The sequence below is a fragment of the Salvelinus alpinus genome, chromosome 15, assembly GCF_045679555.1.
Source record: "Salvelinus alpinus chromosome 15, SLU_Salpinus.1, whole genome shotgun sequence".
Classification (NCBI taxonomy): Eukaryota; Metazoa; Chordata; class Actinopteri; order Salmoniformes; family Salmonidae; genus Salvelinus; species Salvelinus alpinus.
The window spans coordinates 28,172,777-28,196,465 of NC_092100.1; the positions used below are offsets into that span (position 1 = coordinate 28,172,777).

The 23,689-nt window shown below is 44.0% G+C and overlaps 1 pseudogene; it reads left to right on the plus strand.

The window, feature by feature from the left end:
• Positions 1-417: 417 nt before the first annotated feature.
• The window catches only part of LOC139539305 (plasmanylethanolamine desaturase 1-like), a 38,913-nt pseudogene continuing 15,641 nt past the window's right edge, over positions 418-23,689 (plus strand).

Genomic DNA, 23,689 nt, shown 5'->3' on the forward strand with positions numbered 1-23,689 from the left:
ATTCATTCCCAATTCATTTTTCCCATAGGGATGGTTTAACGAACCAGATGTAACTCATTTCGATGTTTTAGGTCTACAAGCTAACGAGTTCTATAAGAAGCCCTCCACATTGTTACAACATTTGAGAGGCGAAAGGCGATGCGGTATGGAGCTTGATTTGGCCTCTGCAAGCCTGCAGAGGCTCCGCAATTGAGTCACACCCTCTGTACAGAGCCTCCGGACCACATTGCCAGATCAAGCATAAATCGGCTTTAAGAAAGGAGAGATTAAAAAAACTAGTTTTAATAATTAGCAGAACATGAAAGCGCCACTCTAAAACTCGCCAGTTGTATGATATTTACACAAACACCATGCTGTTTGTTGTCTTTGAAGAATGAAATAAACAGTTGGATCAATCTGACAAAAGGAAATGGAAGAATGGAAGAGAGGTTTGAGTTGGAAGCAGCAGTACTACTGTCAGAGAGAGAGATCCAACATCGGTCTATGGAAGAAGAGGATCCTAACGGGATTGAGCACGGCGCGGCTGCCCGCAGCATGGCGTCTCGCTAGGGATCGCAGCACGCCCCGGGGCCCAACAACTTGCCAAACTGTACTCTCCTGGTAAGACAATGAGCTGAGTAGACACTTAACCTCACTAAGATTAGGACTGTCACCTGACCAAGTGCACATAGCTACTGATGATGCACCGAAGCTGTAATAGGCTGTGAGGGATGACATAAACACCTGTTATTGTACAGATGAAGTAGCCTAGCCATAACAATGTTTAAGTGTTGGGTAAAACCTTTTTGTCATAGAAGGAATAGACAGCCATTTTTCTGAGTGTGTTTGTCTATTGTCAGGCAATAAACAAAGTATTTTAGACATATGCTGCTGCTACTGGCAAATATTATTAATTACTGTAAAAGTGTGTATAGATGGATGGAGTGATGAGTGCATGGTTAATAAGTTAATGTAGTAATTAATGCAAGTTATTTTTAATGGGGGATTGGAGATGGCCTTGCATTTTCTTTGGGCCAGATGTGAAGCTGGTTCTCAGATTATAACTCATCTCTTACTCTGCTTAGTATAGAAATGTGAGACAGCATTACTGAGAGAGGGAAGTGGAAATCTATTAGTGTGTGACATTAGACCACACATTGGCCTGGAAGTAACAAATAACCACATCTCAGTACCCTACATCATCGCAGGTGTTCACAAGAACATTGATTCCGTTCCATGATGTCCTTTAATGGTCTCTGAGAGGTTACTACTGTATCCATCTGTAGTGTTAATGGACAGGTCTCAGGGTAGACTGATGTTACTGTTACAGCACAGTGATGAAAGGGACATGATCTCCTTTAATGGTCTCTGAGAGGTTACTACTGTATCCATCTGTAGTGTTAATGGACTGACAGGTCTCAGGGTAGACTGATGTTACTGTTACAGCACAGTGATGAAAGGGACATGATCTCCTTTAATGGTCTCTGAGAGGTTACTACTGTATCCATCTGTAGTGTTAATGGACAGGTCTCAGGGTAGACTGATGTTACTGTTACAGCACAGTGATGAAAGGGACATGATCTCCTTTAATGGTCTCTGAGAGGTTACTACTGTATCCATCTGTAGTGTTAATGGACAGGTCTCAGGGTAGACTGATGTTACTGTTACAGCACAGTGATGAAAGGGACATGATCTCCTTTAATGGTCTCTGAGAGGTTACTACTGTATCCATCTGTAGTGTTAATGGACAGGTCTCAGGGTAGACTGATGTTACTGTTACAGCACAGTGATGAAAGGGACATGATCTCCTTTAATGGTCTCTGAGAGGTTACTACTGTATCCATCTGTAGTGTTAATGGACAGGTCTCAGGGTAGACTGATGTTACTGTTACAGCACAGTGATGAAAGGGACATGATCTCCTTTAATGGTCTCTGAGAGGTTACTACTGTATCCATCTGTAGTGTTAATGGACAGGTCTCAGGGTATACTGATGTTACTGTTACAGCACAGTGATGAAAGGGACATGATCTCCTTTAATGGTCTCTGAGAGGTTACTACTGTATCCATCTGTAGTGTTAATGGACAGGTCTCAGGGTAGACTGATGTTACTGTTACAGCACAGTGATGAAAGGGACATGATCTCCTTTAATGGTCTCTGAGAGGTTACTACTGTATCCATCTGTAGTGTTAATGGACAGGTCTCAGGGTAGACTGATGTTACTGTTACAGCACAGTGATGAAAGGGACATGATCTCCTTTAATGGTCTCTGACAGGTTACTACTGTATCCATCTGTAGTGTTAATGGACTGACAGGTCTCAGGGTAGACTGATGTTACTGTTACAGCACAGTGATGAAAGGGACATGATCTCCTTTAATGGTCTCTGACAGGTTACTACTGTATCCATCTGTAGCTTTAATGGACTGACAGGTCTCAGGGTAGACTGATGTTACTGTTACAGCACAGTGATGAAAGGGACATGATCTCCTTTAATGGTCTCTGAGAGGTTACTACTGTATCCATCTGTAGCTTTAATGGACTGACAGGTCTCAGGGTAGACTGATGTTACTGTTACAGCACAGTGATGAAAGGGACATGATCTCCTTTAATGGTCTCTGAGAGGTTACTACTGTATCCATCTGTAGTGTTAATGGACAGGTCTCAGGGTAGACTGATGTTACTGTTACAGCACAGTGATGAAAGGGACATGATCTCCTTTAATGGTCTCTGAGAGGTTACTACTGTATCCATCTGTAGTGTTAATGGACAGGTCTCAGGGTAGACTGATGTTACTGTTACAGCACAGTGGTGAAAGGGACATGATCTCCTTTAATGGTCTCTGAGAGGTTACTACTGTATCCATCTGTAGTGTTAATGGACAGGTCTCAGGGTAGACTGATGTTACTGTTACAGCACAGTGATGAAAGGGACATGATCTCCTTTAATGGTCTCTGACAGGTTACTACTGTATCCATCTGTAGTGTTAATGGACTGACAGGTCTCAGGGTAGACTGATGTTACTGTTACAGCACAGTGATGAAAGGGACATGATCTCCTTTAATGGTCTCTGACAGGTTACTACTGTATCCATCTGTAGCTTTAATGGACTGGCAGGTCTCAGGGTAGACTGATGTTACTGTTACAGCACAGTGATGAAAGGGACATGATCTCCTTTAATGGTCTCTGAGAGGTTACTACTGTATCCATCTGTAGCTTTAATGGACTGACAGGTCTCAGGGTAGACTGATGTTACTGTTACAGCACAGTGATGAAAGGGACATGATCTTGTAAAACCAGAGCTGCATGTTTGACTCTTTGAGTCCATGATTATGAATAATTATTCTGAGGATTGTCCATGCATTTAGGATCCAGAGATTTGGGCTCCAGGCTCCCAAGTGGCGCAACACTCTAAGGCACTGCATCTCAGTTCTAGAGGAGTCACTACAGACCCTGGTTCAATTCCAAGCGGTATCACAACCAGCTGTGATTGGGAGTCCCATAGGGCATCGCACAATTGGCCCGGGTTTGGCTGGGGTAGGCCATCATTGTAAATACGAATTTGTTCTTAACTGACTTGCCTAATTAAATAAAAAGAAATAATAAATAATAAATAAATTATCCAAGTCACAATGGTTGGGTGGGTGAGTGAGCCATATACAGTGTTCCAGAGTGTTCCAGAGTGAGAGAGAGACTGGGACAGTAGTAGAAGGAGGAGAGGTATGTCAGAGGTTTGTGGTCCATGGCAGCAGACCTTGCAGATGTGTTGAGGTGTAGGCGAAGAGTGGTTGGAATGAGAGGGCTGTGTTTGTGGACATGTTGAGGCTTAGCGACAGGAAGGGACTGATGATGCTTTGGTCGGCTCAATGGAGGCTAAGGCTCATTACAGCAACCCCAGGACAGGCAAACAGCTGGATGTATCTCTCTGCCATTTGTCTGTTTGTCATGCACGGCTAACTGCTCTTTCAGCTTTTTATCCCACTTTATGGATTCTCCAGTAAGTAAACAGGATTTTTGTATAATTTCTGTTTTCCTGATTACTTTCTCCAGCCGTCTTGGTCTGGACACAAGACCACTGCCTTCAAGTGTATGTGTGTGTGTTCTCACATTATTCCTGGTCATTTCCATGTAAAAGGACCAATGAGCACGAACATGTGAAATTCATAGGAACATGTCAAATCAAATCAAATCAAGTTTATTTTATATAGCCCTTCGTACATCAGCTAATATCTCGAAGTGCTGTACAGACACCCAGCCTAAAACCCCAAACAGCAAGCAATGCAGGTGTAGAAGCACGGTGGCTAGGAAAAACTCCCTAGAAAGGCCAAAACCTAGGAAGAAACCTAGAGAGGAACCAGGCTATGAGGGGTGGCCAGTCCTCTTCTGGCTGTGCTGGGTGGAGATTATAACAGAACTATGCCAAGATGTTCAAAATGTTCATAAGTGACAAGCATGGTCAAATAATAATCATGAATAATTTTCAGTTGGCTTTTCATAGCCGATCATCAAGAGTTGAAAATAGCAGGTCCGGGACAGGTGGCGGTTCCATAACCGCAGGCAGAACAGCTGAAACTGGAATAGCAGCAAGGCCAGGTGGACTGGGGACAGCAAGGAGCCATCACGCCCGGCAGCCCCGACGCACGGTCCCAGGGCTCAGGTCCTCCGAGAGAGAGAAAGAGAGAGAGAAGGAGAGAATTAGAGAGAGCCAAGATTTTCAAAATGTTCATAAATGACAAGCATGGTCAAATAATAATCAGGAATAAATGTCAGTTGGCTTTTCATAGCCGATCATTAAGAATTGAAAACAGCAGGTCTGGGACAGGTAGGGGTTCCATAACCGCAGGCAGAACAGTTGAAACTGGAATAGCAGCAGGGCCAGGCGGACTGGGGACAGCAAGGAGTCATCATGCCCGGTAGTCCTGACGTATGGTCCTAGGGCTCCGGTCCTCCGAGAGAGAGAAAGAAAGAGAGAAGGAGAGAATTAGAGAGAGCCAAGATTTTCAAAATGTTCATAAATGACAAGCATGGTCAAATAATAATCAGGAATAAAAGTCAGTTGGCTTTTCATAGCCGATCATTAAGAGTTGAACAGGTAGGGGTTCCATAACAGCAGGCAGAACAGTTGAAACTGGAACAGCAGCAAGGCCAGGTGGACTGGGGACAGCAAGGAGTCATCATGCCCGGTTTGCCGTGACGTATGGTCCTAGGGCTCAGGTTCTCCGAGAGAGAGAAAGAAAGAGAGAACGAGAGAATTAGAGAGAGCATACTTAAATTCACACAGGACACTGGATAAGATAGGAGAAGTACTCCAGGTATAACCAACTGACCCCAGCCCCCCGACACATAAACTACTGCAGCATAAATACTGGAGGCTGAGACAGGAGGGGTCAGGAGACACTGTGGCCCCATCCGATGATACCCCCGGACAGGGCCAAACAGGAAGGATATAACCCCACCCACTCTGCCAAAGCACAGCCCCCACACCACTAGAGGGATATCTTCAACCACCAACTTACAACTTTTCTAAGCTGTTTGCTTAGAAATTCTAGGGACAATTAGGAGGCCTGCGTCTTGTGACCGTAGCGTACGTGTAGGTATGTACGGCAGGACCAACTCGGAAAGATAGGTAGGAGCAAGCCCATGTAACGCTTTATAGGTTAACAGTAAAACCTTGAAATCAGCCCTTGCCTTAACAGGAAGCCAGTGTAGGGAGGCTAGCACTGGAGTAATATGATCAAATTTCTTGGTTCTAGTCAGGATTCTAGCAGCCGTATTTAGCACTAACTGAAGTTTATTTAGTGCTTTATCCGGGTAGCCGGAAAGTAGAGCATTGCAGTAGTCTAACCTAGAAGTAACAAATGCATGGATAAATTTTTCTGCATCATTTTTGGACAGAAGATTTCTACTTTTTGCAATGTTACGTAGATGGAAAAAAGCTGTCCTTGAAACAGTCTTGATATGTTCGTCAAAAGAGAGATCAGGGTCAAGAGTAACGCCGAGGTCCTTCACAGTTTTATTTGAGACGACTTTACAACCATCAAGATTAATTGTCAGATTTAACAGAAGATCTCTTTGTTTCTTGGGACCTAGAACAAGCATCTCTGTTTTGTCCGAGTTTAAAAGTAGAAAGTTTGCAGCCATCCACTTCCTTATGTCTGAAACACAGGCTTCTAGCGTGGGCAATTTTGAGGCTTCACCATGTTTCATTGAAATGTACAGCTGTGTGTCATCCGCATAGCAGTGAAAGTTAACATTATGTTTTCGAATAACATCCCCAAGAGGTAAAATATATAGTGAAAACAATAGTGGTCCTAAAACGGAACCTTGAGGAACACCGAAATGTACAGTTGATTTGTCAGAGGACAAACCATTCACAGAGACAAACTGATATCTTTCCGACAGGTAAGATCTAAACCAGGCCAGAACTTGTCCGTGTAGACCAATTTGGGTTTCCAGTCTCTCCAAAAGAATGTGGTGATCGATGGTGTCAAAGGCAGCACTAAGGTCTAGTAGCACGAGGACAGATGCAGAGCCTCGGTCTGACGCCATTAAAAGGTCATTTACCACCTTCACAAGTGCAGTCTCAGTGCTATGATGGGGTCTAAAACCAGACTGAAGCATTTCGTATACATTGTTTGTCTTCAGGAAGGCAGTGAGTTGCTGCGCAACAGCTTTTTCTAAAATTTTTGAGAGGAATGGAAGATTCGATTTAGGCCGATAGTTTTTTATATTTTCCGGGTCAAGGTTTGGCTTTTTCAAGAGAGGCTTTATTACTGCCACTTTTAGTGAGTTTGGTACACATCCGGTGGATAGAGAGCCGTTTATTATGTTCAACATATGAGGGCCAAGCACAGGAAGCAGCTCTTTCAGTAGTTTAGTAGGAATAGGATCCAGTATGCAGCTAGAAGGTTTAGAGGCCATGATTATTTTCATCATTGTGTCAAGAGATATAGTACTAAAACACTTGAGTGTCTCCCTTGATCCTAGGTCCTGGCAGAGTTGTGCAGACTCAGGACAATTGAGCTTTGGAGGAATACGCAGATTCAAAGAGGAGTCCATAATTTGCTTTCTAATGATCATGATCTTTTCCTCAAAGAAGTTCATGAATTTATTACTGCTGAAGTGAAAGCCATCCTCTCTTGGGGAATGCTGCTTTTTAGTTAGCTTTGCAACAGTATCAAAAAGAAATGTTGGATTGTTCTTATTTTCCTCAATTAAGTTGGAAAAGTAGGATGATCGAGCAGCAGTGAGGGCTCTTCGGTACTGCACGGTACTGTCTTTCCAAGCTAGTCGGAAGACTTCCAGTTTGGTGTGGCGCCATTTCCGTTCCAATTTTCTGGAAGCTTGCTTCAAAGCTCGGGTATTTTCTGTATACCAGGGAGCTAGTTTCTTATGACAAATGTTTTTCATTTTTAGGGGTGCAACTGCATCTAGGGTATTGCGCAAGGTTAAATTGAGTTCCTCAGTTAGGTGGTTAACTGATTTTTGTCCTCTGACGTCCTTGGGTAGGCAGAAGGAGTCTGGAAGGGCATCAAGGAATTTTTGTGTTGTCTGAGAATTTATAGCACGACTTTTGATGCTCCTTGGTTGGGGTCTGAGCAGATTATTTGTTGCGATTGCAAACGTAATAAAATGGTGGTCCGACAGTCCAGGATTATGAGGAAAAACATTAAGATCTACAACATTTATTCCATGGGACAAAACTAAGTCCAGAGTATGACTGTGGCAGTGAGTAGGTCCAGAGACATGTTGGACAAAACCCACTGAGTCGATGATGGCTCCGAAAGACTTTTGGAGTGGGTCTGTGGACTTCTCCATATGAATATTAAAATCACCAAAAATTTGAATATGATCTGCTATGACTACAAGGTCTGATAGGAATTCAGGGAACTCAGAGAGGAACGCTGTATATGGCCCAGGAGGCCTATAAACAGTGGCTATAAAAAGTGATTGAGTAGGCTGCATAGATTTCATGACTAGAAGCTCAAAAGACGAAAACGTCATCATTTTTTTTTTTGTAAATTGAAATTTGCTATCGTAAATGTTAGCAACACCTCCGCCTTTGCGGGATGCACGGGGGATATGGTCACTAGTGTAACCAGGAGGTGAGGCCTCATTTAACACAGTAAATTCATCAGGCTTAAGCCATGTTTCAGTCAGGCCAATCACATCAAGATTATGATCAGTGATTAGTTCATTGACTATAACTGCCTTTGAAGTGAGGGATCTAACGATCTCTTTCAATAATGGCAGGAATGGAGGAGGTCTTTATCCTAATGAGATTGCTAAGGCGAACACCGCCATGTTTAGTTTTGCCCAACCTAGGTCGAGGCACAGACACAGTCTCAATGGGGATGGCTGAGCTGACTACACTGACTGTGCTATTGGCAGACTCCACTAAGCTGGCAGGTTGGCTAACAGCCTGCTGCCTGGCCTGCACCCTATTTCATTGTGGAGCTAGTGGAGTTAGAGCCCTATCTATGTTTGTAGATAAGATGAGAGCACCCCTCCAGCTAGGATGGAGTCCGTCACTCCTCAGCAGGTCAGGCTTGGTCCTGTTTGTGGGTGAGTCCCAGAAAGAGGGCCAATTATCTACAAATTCTATCTTTTGGGAGGGGCAGAAAACAGTTTTCAACCAGCGATTGAGTTGTGAGACTCTGCTGTAGAGCTCGTCACTCCCCCTAACTGGGAGAGGGCCAGAGACAATTACTCGATGCCGACACATCTTTCTAGCTGATTTACAGGCTGAAGCTATGTTGCGCTTGGTGACCTCTGACTGTTTCATCCTAACATCGTTGGTGCTGACGTGGATAACAATATCCCTATACTCTCTACACTCGCCAGTTTTAGCTTTAGCCAGCACCATCTACAGATTAGCCTTAACGTCGGTAGCCCTGCCCCCTGGTAAACAGTGTATGATCGCTGGGTGATTCGTTTTAAGTCTAATACTGCGGGTAATGGAGTCGCCAATGACTAGGGTTTTCAATTTGTCAGAGCTAATGGTGGGAGCCTTCGGCGTCTCAGACCCCGTAACGGGAGGAGTAGAGACAAGAGAAGACTCGGCCTCAGACTCCGACTCGATACTCAATGGGGAAAACCGGTTGAAAGTTTCTGTCGGCTGAATGAGCGACACCGGTTGAGCATTCCAACAGCATTTCCCTCCAGAAGCCATGAGAAAATTGTCCGGCTGCGGGGACAGTGCGGGGGGATTTATACTAACGTTACTATCTGTACTTACTGGTGGCACAGACGCTGTTTCACCCTTTCCTACACTGAAATTACCCTTGCCTAACGATTGCGTCTGAAGCTGGGCTTGCAGCACAGCTATCCTCGCCGTTAGGCGATCATTCTCCTGTATATTATGAGTACAGCGAATGCAGTTAGAAGACATCATGTTAAAGTTACTACTTAGCTTCGGCTGTTGAAGGTGCTGACGAACCATGTCCAGATAAAGCGTCCGGAGTGAAAAAGTTGAATGAGGGAAAAAAGTTGTGATGGAAAAACTAAAAATATAAACGTAAAGTTGTCAGCTACCAAAGCAAAGCTAGCAAAGTAAAGTTGGCAACAAAACGCACAGCAACACGTCTGCAAATTCAAGAGGAAGTGTCAAATTGGGGGTCTAAGCTAAGAGTCTATATATTAATGGAAATTAGAACATTTACATTTTTCACCAATCTCAAATTTGTTGATTAATTATTAGGTGGTTAAAACTCGAAATTCCATCAGAAGCCACAGTTGGGTTCACATGTTTGGACAGTACAGTAAAGAGAAGTATAGTTCAGTACAATAGAGGTTTTTTGTTTATTATTTATTACTTATTTTTCTCCTCAATTGGTAGTTACAGTCTTGTCCCATCCAGATTCAGGAGAGGCGAAGGTCAAGAGCCATGCATCCTCCGAAACACAACCCCAACAAGCCACACTGCTTCTTGACACACTGTTTGCTTAACCAGGAAGCCAGTCGCACCAATGTGTCAGAGAAAACACTGTACAACCGAAGCCAGTGTGCATGCGCCTGGCCACCACAAGGAGCTGCTAGAGCATGATGGGACAAGGACATCCCAGTTGGCCAAACCCTCGCCTAACCCAGACAACACTGGGCCAATTGTGCGCCACTTCATAAGTCTGCTGGTAGCAACCTGACACAGCCCGGGATCGAACCCGGATCTGTAGTGACGCCTCTAGCACCGGTCACTGCTTTAGACCGCTGCGCCACTCGGGAGGCCCAGAAAAGCACACTAGAGTTGAGTCAACTATAATGTACTATATTCTACTCTGTACTGCACTATTGTGAGGGAAACATTATGTATTCACCTTATTTGTTGGATATGTAACAATTATTTACTAAACGAACAGTAAGATATTTGATAAAAAGGATAAAACATGCTGTGTTTTAAGGTCTCCACTCTAGCACTCTGCAGCTAGTCTGGGTGTTGACGACATGGGTTCTACTAGAGATAGTTTTAAGCTGACAATTGATTTGTGTTGGTGATAAAAACCTAAAAGCTAGCATTCTATAGACAAGATGTGGTGTGTGTGACTCGAGATAGAGAGCCTGGAAGAGTTGAGAACAATGCCTCATTGTCTCATCTTCCTGGCATCTGGGAAACTAAGCAAAAGACCATCCTGTGAAGACAACCAAGGTGGCTTATGGGAAGGTTAGAAATGACTGACTAAGCAATCTTGGTATCAGCTATAAAAAAACTGAGCATCATCTGTAAAGGCTAGACGCTCAACCTAACAGTCAGTCAAGACTGGTGGGCTGACGGTCTCATTATTGCAATAATTAATCGATATTAAATAAAGATGATTGTTTGAAGAAAAGACGAAGTCTCTCTCAGTACTGAATTTCCACGACACTATACTCTACATTACTGTACTGAAATGTACTGTACTGTAATGTACACTACTGTACTGAACTCTGCTCTACCGTACTGTACTCTACTTTACTGTACTCTGCTGTACTGTACTGAACTCTACTCTACTAAGCTCTACTGTGCTGTAATTTGATGGCCAAACTTGTGAAACATAGACGTCTATGATTGGTTCAGATTTGGTCCGGACCAAATACATTTGGTGTTGTTTGGGGGCAGAGCTCCCATAACAGTGTAAGCCCTGTCTAAGCTATTTGAAATTGTTTAAAGAAGGTCATACCAAGGATAATTTAGCAATTTGATTTTGAGTTTTAATAAGACCTCTTGAAGTATGAAAATAATATATAAATAAATATGTTGGGCCTTACTGCTATTAGCCCATACAAATGCATTGAATAACAGATTCACTACATAGAACAACAGATAGTCCCCCCAACAATCTAAAGGAATTTTGTTCGGAAGTGTCTGTCCTACACTATATATACACAAGTATGTGGACTCTTGAGCAGTAGAAACGTGTTCTCTGGAGTGATGAATCACGCTTCACCATCTGGCAGTCCGACAGACGAATCTGGGTTTGGTGGATGCCAGGAGAACACTACCTGCCTGATTGCATAATGCCAAATGTAAAGTTTGGTGGAGGAGGAATAATTGTCTGAGGCTGTTTTTCATGGTTCGGCTAGGCCTCTTTGTTCCAGTGAAGGGAAATCTTAATGCTACAGCATACAATGAAATTCTACATTTACATTTACATTTAAGTCATTTAGCAGACGCTCTTATCCAGAGCGACTTACAAATTCTAGATGATTCTGTGCTTCCAACTTCCTTGCAACAGTTTGGGGAAGTCCCGTTCCTGTTTCAGCATGACATGCACTAAACGAGGCCCATACAGAAATGGTCGAGATCAGTGTGGAAAGACTTGACTGGCCAGCACAGAGCCCTGACCTCAACCTCATCGAACACCTTTGGGATGAATTGGAATACCGACTGCGAGCCAGGCAACATCAGTGCCTGACTAATGCTCTTGTGGCTGAACGGAAGCATGTCCCCGCAGCAATGTCCCCGCAGCAATGTTCCAACTTCTAATGGAAATCCTTCCCAGACGAGTGGAGGCTGTTATAGCAGCAAAGGGGGTACCAACTCCATATTAATACCCATGATTTTGGAATGAGATGTTCAATGAGTAGGTGTCCACATACTTTTGGTCATGCAGTGTATATCTGAGTGATATAAGACAGATCAGGAGACATTTTATATTTAATTTTTTTACATTTATGCTGAACAAAAATATAAACACAACATTCAACAATTTCAAAGATTTTACTGAGTTAAAGTTCATATATGGAAATCAGTAAATTGAAGTCAACTCATTAGGCCCTGTTCTATGAATTTCACATGACTGGGGATACAGATATTGGTCACAGATCGCTTTTAAAAAATGGGCCTCACAATGGCCCTCAGAACCTCGTCAGGGTATTTCTGTGCATTCAAAATTTCCATCGATAAAATTGAACTGTGTTAGTTGTTAGTAGCTTATGCTTGCCCATACCATAACCCCACCGCCACCATGGGGCACTCTGTTCACAACGTTGACATCAGCAAACCGCTCGCCCATACGACTCCATACACGTGATCTGCGGTTGTTATCTAGCAACAGCTCTGGTGGACATTCCTGCAGTTAGCATGCCAATTACACACTCCCTCAAAACTTGAGACATCTGTGGCATTGTGTTGTGTGACAAAACTGATCATTTTAGAGTGGACTTTTATTATCCCCAGTACAAGGTGCACCTGTGTAATGATCATTCTGTTTAATCAGATTCTTAATATGCCACAGCTGTCAGGTGGAAAGATTATCTTGGCAATGGAGAAATGCTCACTAAAAGGGATGTAAACAAATTTGTACACAAAATCTGAGAGAAATAAGCTTCTTGTGTGTATGGAAAATTTCTGAGATATTTTATTTCAGCTCATGAAACATGGGACCAACACTTTACATGTTGCGTTTATAATTTTGTTCACTATATATAACCTCTTATTTTTGGCACTAAACAGTCTCCGTATACTTCCATACATTTCTTCAACTGGTAGCCCAAACAGAAGTTGGCAGATCGGCTGTACTGACTTCAGAAGAGTCCACATATGCGGAAATGTGATATCGCCGGATGTGGTGGATTGATTCGCATCCAATGCAGAAAAAGATATCTCTAGCTTAAACTGACATGTTTTAAGGGCCCCCGAGTGGCGCAGTGGTGGAAGGCACTGCATTGCAATGCTACTGTAGCTGTGCCACCAGAGTTTCTGGGTTCAAGTCCAGGATCTGTTGTGATAGGGAGACCCATGGGGCAGTGCACAATTGGCCCAGCATTGTGAGTGTTTGGTCGGCAGGGATGTCCCTGTCCCATTGTGCACTAACGACTTCTGTGTTGGGCTGGGCGCTGACATGGTAGCCACGTGTACAGTGTTTCCTCTGACACATTGGTGTGGCTGGCTTCCAGGCTTAAGTGGGCAGTGTGGTTGGGTTGTGTTTCGGAGGACGCATGGCTCTCGACCTTCGCCTCTCCCAGAGTCCGTACAGGTGTTGCAGCGATGAGACAACACTGTAACTACCAATTGGATACCTCATTCTTTCTGCAGACATCACTGAATCTTAATTCAGAGCAGATATTTAACAGAGTTTTTGGAAAACTTGGGGAGATTTTACTGAAATTCTGTTACCAAACCTGCATCTGCACAATTCTTGTGTTTTTGAACAAATGTCCATGTAAATTGTTAAAAGTAGTAATTGTACATTGAGTTGTACGGTATGTTAAACTTTGAAATCAATGTTTTTTGTTTGGCATACATTTTAAGTGAAAAATCTGAGCCGTTAGCATGGAATTGCCCTCCTCAAGATCTATTTTCCCTGGTTGTAAGTGGTCTAGACTGTGATAGTAATCTTTTCCCTTGTCCACGTCTTAGGCCTGTTCCTGTGACTCACTTATTCAACTTCTTCCATTTATAGATACTAAAGGTGTGGTTACCATCAGATAGACTGACCAATTAGCCACTGCAAATAGTTCACACGGGCTCCCGAGTGGCGCAGCGGTCTAATGCACTGCATTTCAGTGCTAGAGGTATCACTACAGACCCTGGTTCGATCCCGGGCTGTATCACACAATTGGCTCAGTGTCATCCGGGTTAGGGGAGGGGTAGGCTGTCATTGTAAATAAGAATTTGTTTTTAACTGACTTGCCTATTTAAATAAAGGTTCAATAAAAACATGAACAAATAAAGTAGGTTAGATAGAAGGCTGCTCTGCAGTTACACAATGGATTGAGTCACATTCACATGATTAACCCAATGAGTCCCACTGTAACAGTGGTGGGCTTTGGACTTCTAACCCCTTTGAACCATAATGTGTTTGAGCTACAGACTTCTGGGTTGTACCATTGGATTCGTCTATTCCTTCTGCATCCGTAGATTAGTCTGTGTGATTAACTGGGGCTGAGCTAGAGCGGTGTTTGTGAGACAAGGGCAAGTTTTTTATACAAAAAGCTACAAACTATTAAAAGCTATCTATAAAAAGCTGAGACGCATGTTTTGCTCTATGACGCTCACAAGCTACACAAGAGTCATTAGGTAAAGGGTTGTTCTACATAGAAGATCATAGGAAACATCATAATACTGTAATAAGCTCACATAGTTGCTGTCACAAACTCCAAACTCCACACAGTTGTCACTGAGTAGTTGGATATTAATTTCGCAATGAGCTAACCATTTCTGTACTTACAGCATTCATATCCATTCATTTTGATCAGGTTTGTGCTTTGGCGGACCTTCTTTTCTTTTTGACATTTGTCAATACAACTCATGAATGCAACTGTTCATGTCAACTAGTTTTGTGTTCTACTTGTATCCCTGTTTGTCCTGAAAAGACAATGGAATATCCGAACACTTCATTGTGAGGCTAAATATAAGGGATGGATAAACGAAAGCCAGATAAATGAAAAGCAGATTTTTACTGGTGTCACGGGACTGATGGGGTTAAGACTTAGGACAGCTGTTGGTCGTTCTGGGATTACTAACACAGCCCCCCTCATGAGTGGGTATCACCATGTTTTTATTGACTCATCCACTCATGTACATTGTGTATATTTAGTGCTCAATTATGGCAAACAAACACTCAATACATTGAGACAAAAGTCTTGTTTTATGTTTACCTACCTATTCTTATCCCTCACATGTTTTAGTGTAATATACATTTAGAAGAACAGTTTGTTATATGGACACATTAAGTACAGTAACCACGTAGCTATCACTGATCTGACCTTCTGTAAAGGTGAGTAAATCTCATATCAGCTTACTGTCCTGTAGGACAGCTTGTCAGCATGCAGTTGACCTCTGGACATTGCAGGAAGATCCAGACAGTGAAGAAAGTAGTCTTATGGTCAACAAACCATTTTCATAACAAGTCTGGTCTTGACTTTGTTACCAAAACAACATCAGAAATGTCTCTCATCAAGGATTTATGAAGGTGACCTGAGGTGACTTGGATACCATAAAGATAAAATACAAGAGCTCTTTCTACACTAGCGAAGAGCTCTATTAGAGAAGCACATGCACAGTTATTATAAACCTTTATAAGAAATACTCAGACTTAAGACTTATAGACAGCTGTGAGACTGAGAGAAAGATAGGTGGTGTAGTATAGAGCTGTGGAGGGTGAGGACAGAGAGTGTGTTATCCAGTGCCTCTCCACAGCTGGCACAGGGCCATGGGTTTGTGTTGCAGCTCAGGAGTCACAACTCAGAGGCTGATCTACGGCATTACACCAGACACTGCCCTCCCACGTCAGTCTGACTGAACCTAACACCCTGCCAACCTGAATCACAGAAACTTACACTACCCCAACCCAGTCCAGCCCAGGAACACTGAACCTTACACTAGCCCAACCCAGCCCAGTAATACAGAACCTTACACTAGCCCAACCCAACCCAGCCCAGGAATACAGAACCTTACACTAGCCCAACCAACACAGAACCTTACACTCAAACACCGGCCCAGCCCAGAAACACAGAACTTTACACTGATCTAGCTCAGCCCAGCGACACAGAACCTTACAAAGGCCTACTGTAGCACACCTCAAAAGCAACACATAATTTAACACCGTCCTACCCCAGCCCAGTTCAGCCCACCCCAGCATCACAGAACCTTACCCAGCCCAGCCATGTGGAACCGCAGACTGAATGAGGTAGAGCCCACTAGCCCAGTGCTGCCCCCTGTCTGTTCACCTCCATTAGAGAGATGAATCTGCTGTACTCTGGCAGAGCTGCTGAATTATTGAAGCCCCTCACCAGACACACTCTGTCAGGCTGACCCCACCCCAGGTGTCGAATGGCTCTGGACTCCTGACCACAAGGTCATGAAAGCGGATTTCAGGGCGCTGGCCGTGACCCGAACTCTGTGTCTGATCCGTGTCGGCCTGGGCCAGCCCGGGCCTGTGGACCAACGGTTTCAGGCAGTCAGAAGAGACAGGAGACATGCATTAAACAAGGCCAGGTAATTTGTTAGAGGCTGTGTGCTACTGTAAACCTGACTACACATGCCTTCCTGCATGTGCACTGGCTGCTGTAAAAGCCAAGTAGACTTGTGGTGGGAGAGATAGAGAGAGGCAGAGAGACAGGAATATATAAGCAGAGAGAGAGAGAGAGGGAGGAGAGAGAGAGAGAGAGAGAGAGAGAGAGAGAGAGAGAGAGAGAGAGAGAGAGAGAGAGAGAGAGAGAGAGAGAGAGAGAGAGAGAGAGAGACAGGAATATATAAGCAGAGAGAGAGGGAGAGAGAGAGAGAGAGAGAGAGAGAGAGAGAGAGAGAGAGAGAGAGAGAGAGAGAGTGACAGGAATATATAAGCAGAGAGAGAGAGAGAGGGAGAGAGAGAGAGAGAGAGAGAGAGAGAGAGAGAGAGAGAGAGAGAGAGAGAGAGAGAGAGAGAGAGAGAGAGAGAGAGAGAGATAGAGAGAGAGAGAGAGAGAGAGAGAGAGAGAGCAAAGAGGATAAGAAATAGGCTACCTGCCATTGCCCCTGCTGAGCTCCTCAATTATACACACACCAGGGCAGCTAAATACATTAGGCTGAATGCACAGTCACAAACACACACACACACACACACACACACACACACACACACACACACACACACACACACACACACACACACACACACAGACACACACACACACACACACACACAGGTTCTGCCAAATACATTAGGGCAAAGCCTGTTATTAATATTTGATAGAACTCTCCTTCGGTCCTCTGTATCGTCTGGTGACTTTGCTATAGTAAGGATGGAGGCAGTGGGAAACTGGTCTAATTACTGTTATTAAATAGAATATTTCCCTCCCCAGGAGTAACTCAATCAGTATGCAGCTGAACTTGGGAATGTTAGAATTTTTATAGCTCAGTCTACTCAGATAACTCATAGAATTGAGTTACAGTTTTTTTGGATTGCTTACACACTAAAATTAAAAGTAGTACACTATTAGCAAAACCTTACACTCAAGAAGCAAAACATCAGCCCATATTTGCACAACTATAAGCACATTGTCAACCTCACACTTGTTGCAAAACTCTACACACAGTGATTTGCAAAACACTAAACACACTTAACATACATTACACACAAAAATCTATCATGAAGTCACGTCCTTGCAATACCAAAGCACTGACTGTCAAATGACCACACCGTCCAACCAATTGGTTCAACACAGTCATCAGGTGTGCAAACACTCGTTTGCTTAATTGTAGACACACCAATCAGGTGTATAAGCACTATAAAAAGCAGCAGGTGAGTTCATCGGTCTTCAAGCACAATGGAAAGAGTCAGAGAAAGAGTAAGACGAGGAGGAGGAGGAGGACGAGGACGACGAGGAGAACGAGGAGGAGGAGGAGGAAGACAAGAAGGTGCTCAAAGAGGACCGAATCTGACAAATGAGATCCGCGCAACACTGGTTGACCACGTTGTCAACCACGGCCTGACGCTGAGGGAGGCTGGACTGCGAGTACAGCCAAATCTAAGCCGATATACAGTGGCAAGTGTGATGAGAACATTTCGACTGGAAAATAGGTATTGTAAAAATATCATCATATCAAAAACATCTGCACGGTTTCAGTAACTGCTTACAGTACTGTATTCTATGCACTATCAGCACTTCTGTTACCTTTTCCTGTGAAATTACTGTACTATTGTATACAGTTTTTTTTTTCTACATAGGATTGAGGGTCAGGGACGACAAGGGGGAAGGCCTCCTATGTTCACAGAACAGCAAGAGAGGGAGATAGTAAACATGGTTTTGGCCAACAATGCTATAACACTCAAGCAGCTATAAGCTAACATTGTCAATAACCACGCCATTTTCAACGATATCCATCAGGTCTCAACATCAACACTGGCAAGCATTAAAAAAAAAAAAAAACATATTCAAATGAAGCAAATTTATCGAGTGCCTTTCGAGCGCAATTCCGAAAGGGTGAAACGACTGCGGCATGATTATGCAGAGGTATGTATTCACTTTAGCAGTGTGATCTTGCATACTGTCTCATAATCTTTTACTGTACTGTAATATGTATACTAGATCTACACTGAACTACACAATTTTGCCTGACACTGTTTTTCAGAGAGTTTTACGAATGGATGGAGAGGAGATCCAGCATGAGTTAATTTACGTAGATGAGGCTGGGTTCAACCTGACGAGAACACGAAGGAGGGGAAGAAACATCATTGGCCACAGGGCTATAGTCAATGTCCCAAGGCAACGTGGGGGTAATATAACACTCTGTGCAGCCATTACACAGAATGGGGTCCTCCACCGCCATGCCCATATGGGCCCTTACAACACAGCACTCATACTTACATTCTTGGACCAATTGCACAACATAACAGCAGCAAATCAAATCGATCATATGCAATACATTGTTGTCTGGGACAATGTGTCTTTCCACCACTCTGCTCTGGTTCAGAACTGGTTTCAGCAACATCCACATTTCACCGTCCTATATCTTCCACCATACTCTCCATTCCTCAACCCTATAGAAGAGTTTTTCTCGGCATGGCGGTGGAAGGTATATGATCTCCGTCTCCAGGCTGAGGTACCCCTCATCCAAGCCATGGAGGAGGCCTGTGACCAGATGGAGGTAGCAGCAATGCAAGGATGGATTCGTCATTCAAGACGTTTCTTTCCAAGGTGTCTTGCTAATGACAACATTGCCTGCGATGTTGATGAAATTCTCTGGCCAGATCCAGCTAGGCGAAGAGACAATGTCTAGTTATTTTGTTTATTTTTTTTTTGAACTTACAATACGTAAAGTGACGTTTGGTTACAGTATTATGAATCTCCATGTCAACATTTTGGGCGTGTTGAGAAATAAATGAGTTTCTTCAGTCTGCAACATTGGTCTTGTGTAGTGTTTGGTGAATTGACATTATATTTGTACTTTGTTGATAGTAGCCTACTCTAATCATAGGGAAGTAGAAGTGGTAAAAGTGTTTTAGGTTTATCACAGCAGAGTGTAACTCGTGCAAACAGAGTATAGTAATGTGAAACGTGTGTGTTTCATATGGTAACAAAGTGTGGTTTTTAAAAAGAAGTGTATAGTTTTTACAAGAGTGTTTAATTTTGCAAAGGATCTGTAGTGTTTTGCTAATTGGGTGTGTGGTTGTGGTAATTGTGTGTAGTGTTTTGAAAACACGGGCCCTGTTTTGAAAATCGTGCTTAAGCAATCAAAAAAAACTGTAATGTAAATGCAGTCTTAAAGACCTTCTCTATAGAGCTCATCATTCAAGTGAAGAGCATTAGAGAATTATTTTCAAATTCCTCTCATCCAGAGCCAAACGATCAGAAATTAGTATAGAGCATACTTTCCATTTAGCAATATGTATGTATGTGCGTGCATCCGTGTGTGTACTGTGTGTGTGTGTACTGTGTGTGTGTGTGTGTGTGTGTGTGTGTGTGTGTGTGTGTGTGTGTGTGTGTGTGTGTGTGTGTGTGTGTGTGTGTGTGTGTGTGTGTGTGTGTGTGTGTGTGTGTGTGTGTGTGTGTGTGTGTGTGTGTGTGTGTGTGTGTGTGTGTGTGTGTGTGTGTGTGTGTGTGTGTGTGTGTGTGTGTACTGTGTGTGTGTGTGTATGTGTGCTACATTGTATTGTATCTCTCGGGCATCCTACTCATCTGCGGCCCTCATCAGGATCTGTCGACATCCCCCACACACCACGGGATCTGTCCATCCTCCTTTCTCTCCATGTCCACGGGGGAAAGAGGATGGAGCCTGGAGCCAGGCCTAGATACCGCTCACTTCGGCCGTGTGTATGTGTGTGTGCGTGTGCACGTGTATGTTCGTTCATTGGTGTTTGTTTCATTCATTGGTTTCGTTCCATTGTGTTGGTGTGCAGTCATTGAATCTGTCTCATTTGTCCCATTCATTTCTTTGTTGCAGTTCTGTCCATGGGGTAATGTATGTATTAACTTTGTCTGGCAGGATTGGATTCTCTGTGTTTGGTGCTTAGTGTGCGTGGTGTGTGTGTGTGTGTGTGTGTGTGTGTGTGTGTGTGTGTGTGTGTGTGTGTGTGTGTGTGTGTGTGTGTGTGTGTGTGTGTGTACATGTGTGTGTGTGTGTACATGTGTGTGTGTGTGTGTGTATGTCGTGTGTTGTGTTACCGTGGTGTGTGTGTGTGTGTTTATATATATGTGTGTGTGTGTGTGTGTGTGTGTGTGTGTGTGTGTGTGTGTGTGTGTGTGTGTGTGTGTGTGTGTGTGTGTGTGTGTGTGTGTGTGTGTTGTGTGTTCGTGTATGTGGTGTGTGTGTGTGTTTCGTGTCCCAGGATCAGACGTCCACTGAGAACAGATGAAAGGAACGAGGCCTGTGACTGATCTGTTGGTCCTGATCAGGGGAATTCTACCTCACTCTTTTTCTCTTTCTCTGCTTCTCTCAGTCTCTCCCACTCTAAGCATGTGACCCACTTTTACTACATCCCCCTCCACCCCTCCCAAAGTCCCATCTGAAGATAGGCCTACAGAGAACTGGCCAAGGGACAGAGACAGAGAGCAAGAAAGAATAGCAGAGAGGTGTCTATTCATAAAGAGAATTATGCATCTATCTACACTATTGTATGTCTAATGTTTTAGTAATTACTATGAATAAATGTTTGTAATTGTATTGTGAATGTGTGTGTGCGAACTTGCGTGTGTGTTTGTTTGTGTGTGTGTGCGTGTGCGTGTGTGTGTGTGTGTGTGTGCATGTTTGCGTTTGTGTCTGTGTGTGCGTGTGCATGTGTGTGTGTGTGTGTGTGTGTGTGTGTGTGTGTGTGTGTGTGTGTGTGTGTGTGTGTGTGTGTGTGTGTGTGTGTGTGTGTGTGTGTGTGTGTGTGTGTGTGTGTGTGTGTGTGTGTGTGCATGTTTGCGTTTGTGTCTGCGTGTGTATGTGTTCGTGTGTGTGTGTGTGTGTGTGTGTGTGCATTTGTGTGTGTGTGTGGGAGAGATAGGGAGAGAGAGAGAATAATGCTGTCATGGTATGTTGGCACCACAGACTCTGTCTTTGTGCTGTGAAAGGCAGCCATTCTGGGTGTGTGAGTTAGTTTTTGTCTGTGACTGGAGGAGGTGAGAGGCTGTCTTTCAAAGGGACTCTGTTCTGAGAACACAAGGCCCCAGCGTTTGGGACAACACGGTCAGGAGAGAGGGAAGAAAATATCCTTTTGTCCAGACCAGATAGAGGCGGAATACTGGGCAAGCTTTGAAGTGCTGTACAGAAAGCATGCAAATCATGAATCTATTTACACAGGACTATGACTTACACAGGACTATGACTTACACAGGACTATGACTTACACAGGACAAGCAAGATGTTGACTACTTTGATAAGTAACTCGGGCTCTGCTCAATATTCACACAACGGCATGGTACATGCTTGCAGATTCACTGAAAGCATCTGTACAGTAGACCAGGCCATGTACACTGAGGGCCTTTCCTGGAAGAGGCAGATCCCAACCACACTCAATTAGACCCACGTATCAGGAAGAATTATATCAAACCTGGTTTCCTGGTTCATGTATCTCCCAAAACATCATTGCACAGAGATCCATGTCACAAGCTACTCATAGTGCAAGATTCCTTGAGTTGAGATGCTTAGAAATCACTTCCTATGTCTGTGTGATGCTTCACTATGGCAGGAGAGATAGGGCCCGTTCTGCTGCTGCACTGTAAAGCGGAGCGGGAGGTAAACGGGTGAGATGGAGCGAGGGAGAGAGGAGAAGGCCATTAGCATTCACAGGGTGTTGTTTGGCGCTGGCGCCGTCCCTCTGCGCCGAATCAGGCGTCGTTGATTAATTTCAGCCTATTAGCACCCCCCCTTTCCTCATCTTCCGCCCCTCCCAGGTTAATTCCATGCCAGCGTGCAGAGTCGGGGGCTGCTGGTGTGAGCGATGGTAGAGGGGTTGCCAGGGAGCGTGTTGTTGTCAGGACTGTATTAATGAGCACACCACTCTGGTCCTATGGACAGGGGGACTGTGTTTCTGGCTGCGCGCAGTTGCTCTGTCGAGGCCTGGCCTAGTTTCTCCTCTCACCAGGGAGCAGGAGGATCCAAGGACTGACGCAGATCACCTGACAGCGGCCCCACTGCGCAACCCTGTGTGTGTGTGTGTGTGTGTGTGTGTGTGTGTGTGTGTGTGTGTGTGTGTGTGTGTGTGTGTGTGTGTGTGTGTGTGTGTGTGTGTGTGTGTGTGTGTGTGTGTGTGTGTGTGTGTGTGTGTGTGTGTGTGTGTGTGTGTGTGTAGTTAGGGGGTGTGTGATTGCTTGTGTTGGTATGAAAGTGTGCTTGAGAGTGAATTTTTGTGTAGTGAATCTCTGGTGTCTGTCTCTCCTGTGTTTTGACAGAGTGGTAGAAATGGTGTCATATTTAGTGTGGAGACAACAAGACGATGGTGTAACAGTTAACCTTGCTGTAAATGCTGTGTCTAAACATAGTCTGAGGCCAATGTTTGTGTTACATAGAGTTTTCATGGGTCACTGCAATCAAAGAGGTACTCAGTGATTTATGTTCTGTATTATTAGGTTACACCCCCCCTTGATAAAAGGTAGCATCTCTTACATTTTGAATCACATTCTGCAAGAATTACAGACCTTTGAAAGGATCTTGCACACAGAGGAATTTCGTTAGCATTACAGAGTGTGTTTGTATCAGTGGCTAGTAAGTAGTAGATGCCTGTCAGTCTCTGAGGTCATTCCTCTGCAGGAGCCTCTGCTGCCCCACACCTGTCCTCCACAGCTGGCCACAGCACACCTGGCCTCGCTGCCATACAGAGCGTGCACACCTGGATGCTTCCCACTTGATTAATCCATTTCATTTAAAGCAGCTCATAACAGCTAAGAGCACTCCAGTCTCCTCAATCAACACTACATGGCTAGGCTAGTACAGCGTAAACAGGTGCTGTGTGAGAGATGAGGGCGGCAGTACACAGGTGAAGGGTTGTGTGTGAACTCTCCTGTGATGATTGAGGACCAGTTCTATGTCTTATGAGAGGGAGGTGTATTGGAATGGTTGGTTAACTTGCTTTAGTTGGGCCTGAGAGACCCTATTAAAACTTTCATCAATACCCCATAAACTCCTGGCACTCCAATCTACTCCGTTGGAAAAATCTAATGTCATTAAACTTTCAGATGGCTTGACTTCACTGTGGCACATGACGCCTTGCATCTGCAGAAAGGGAGATAGAAAGAAAAAAATAAGAAGGGAGGAGAGAAAGAGATATGGACAGAGAGACACAAAGGTTAAAAGAACGAAAATAAATCAGAATTGAGGTAGAGTGAGAAGGA